This window comes from Gekko japonicus, unplaced genomic scaffold (assembly GCF_001447785.1).
Source record: "Gekko japonicus isolate JY-2015 unplaced genomic scaffold, Gekko_japonicus_V1.1 scaffold2083, whole genome shotgun sequence".
Classification (NCBI taxonomy): Eukaryota; Metazoa; Chordata; class Lepidosauria; order Squamata; family Gekkonidae; genus Gekko; species Gekko japonicus.
The window spans coordinates 285,875-288,623 of record NW_015169845.1 but is presented as its reverse complement, the minus strand read 5'-3'; positions in this window follow the sequence as shown (position 1 = coordinate 288,623).

Here is a 2,749-nt window from a genome sequence, read left to right as displayed (position 1 = left end):
GGGGGGGGGAGAACGCGCAGATCTGCCCTCACAAAGGAGGGAGAGCTTGTACCTGAAGGCAGGCCGGGGGGGGGCTCTGCAACTTACTTGGCTGCTTCTTGCTCCTCGTGGCCCAACTGAGGGCTGCTGGGAGCAGGGGGCAGGGCTTGTTGCATGTGCCCGCCGCCTGGGCTCCTTACTGCCGGAGCTCTGCTCCTGTGCGCTCCCGCAGGAAATGACCCCTGGCAATAATATACACTTTCAAAGTACATGAAACCGCCTGCATTAGAGATGCTTGTTCGGGGCTCTGACCATTTATATGGATCTCCACCTGTGTGACTTCTTAGATGTGAAGTGTGAAAAAATGCATTTTGGGATGGAGGTTTCAACTGAGCAAAAACCTTCATTCTGAGTTTAAACGTTTTCCCCCTCTAGGCAGAGAGCAGGCAAGACAATGGGATAGTCCGTTAGAACGGATAAGAGGAAGTACTTCTTCACCCAAAGAGTGATTAACACTTGGAATTCACTGCCACAGGAAGTGGTGGTGGCTACAAGCATGGATGGCTTCAAAAGGGAATTAGATAAGCATATGGAGCAGTGGTCCATCAGTGGCTATTAGCCACAAGGTATAGATAGGGACTCTGGGGCAAGTGATGCTCTGTCATCTTGGTGCTTGGGGGGGTCAACAGTGGGAGGGCTTCTAATGTCCTGGCCCCACTGGTGGACCTCCTGATGGCACTGGTATTTCTGGCCACTGTATGATACAGAGTGTTGGACTGGATGGGCCTTTGGCCTGATCCAACATTGGCATCTCTTATGTTCTTACGTTTCCCCCCACCCCCAAGCAGGGAACACAGATCTGGAGGAATAAAGACTAGAAAGGATTCAGGAAGAAAGTCCTGGAGGCTTCAGGAAAAGCTTCTTTGACCCAGCCTGACCTAATCATTTGGAGGGGAAAGAGAGACGATAAGACTCCTGGGAGAAAGGAGGAGGGGCTCTTTTGTGCTCATTCCATCGAGGAAGAAAGAGCTCTTGACTAAGGCCTGGAGGAGGCAGCCATTGCTAGGTGCTGGCCTACACTTGGGGATAAGGCCTGAAGTTAATGGAATTCCTGTAAAAATCTGTAACTTTCTAAGCTAAAGCCTTATATTTAACAACTGATAGGGCATGTAGAGTTGAAGAGGAATTGCATTTTATCCATTTCTTTTGAATATCTTGCTCGATCTGGTGCTGTGCTAAGAGTATCCTTATAAACATTGTCTTGTTAAGAAATACTGTATAACTTTTGATCCTGGTAGTGGTTCACTGTACCGCATAGACCTCCACTGTCTTGGACATGCTATTTGAAAAGGAGCCCAAAGTGTGCACAAAGAAGCAAGCTGTCCCTGTGGTGACCAGGTGCTGGGTAGTGGGAGACGCAAAGGCAAGGCCTCAGAACTAGAAATGGAAGCTGGGAGTCCTGACCCTCTCAGTGGGCAATTCCTACAAAGGTCAGGAGGTGATGGTGGTTGACTTCAGAGAAAGAAACAGTCCCTCCAGATGTTGGGAAAACCTTAGAAGGCAGAGTGGGACAGGACCAGCAAGTCAGAATAGGACTGTTCCGCCACATGAAGTAAGGACTGTTTTCCAACTGAAGCTCTTTCTGCACTCCAAGCAATGATATGGCTTCTCTCATAAGGGAATGGGGGTCTGTGAAATGATGTTCATTCTCTGACTGAAAGTCTTTGCGAAGGCCACACTTTCATTTCCTTTTTTTCTTGGAGTGGGTTTTCTGGTCCGCACACAGGCTCCCCCCCCCCTCTTTTTTGATTGACCTTTCTTCTTGGACTGGGATTTCATGGAAACCCACTCCTTGGCAAGGAAGGGGATTATCTCTCCTCTTACCTGCATGGCTTTCCATCTGCCTCTGTGGTCCATCTCCATCTCCGAAGTTTCCTTCGGCATCTTCATTCTTGGCATTTTCTAAAGTGAATCCCTGGAATTCCCCTGATATATCCTCTACATCTGCTGCTGGAATAAAGGAAAAGTTTTCCATCAGCACCCAAGCAAGCAGCCAAGGCAACAGTCAGGCCCTACTCATGAATGGGTGTGCAATTCCTTGGTCAGATCTTCTTTCCTCCGAAACTCAGCTGTTGGTCACACCTTATCCCTGCCAGGCCTTCCCGTAGAGCTGAGTTCATATTCTGCCTGTCTCTCCCCACCCCCCTCTGTATGTACTTCAAGGGGGAAAGTGGCAAAGATTTGTTCCCCCACTAGTCCCAGTTGACAAGCTGTGCAGCTCTTTTGATTCTCTGCACTTGACGATTAAATACAAGAAGTTATCAAAAGATCCGGTCCTGCAACTACACAGAGAGTGTCCTTCTAGATGTCATGAGAGCCAAGGAGGAGCTGGTTTTCAGCCTCCCAAAAATACAAGTTTGCTATGGGGCACTGAGAACCCAGGAGCTCACAAAGTGAACCCTACAGTTCAAAAGGATTTGAAGAGGTGCCATTTCTTGGGGAGGGGGCAGGTAATGGCCAGTGAGAAAAGGAACCCTGCAGTGTAGGGCCACTTACACTCAGAGCCATTCTCTTGCTATCTCTGAGCCATTCTGGCTATTGTCTAATGAGCAGCCATGTCTCAATCGTCCAGGCATTTCTGCCTTTCCTAGAAACGCAGCGTCAGCCTGTCTCTCTGGAAAGAATTCTATCTTATGGTCAGCAAGAGATAGCCAGAAGACTGGCTTAATGGGACTCAAGGTCATTTTGTGGTTACAAAATGTCACAGTAG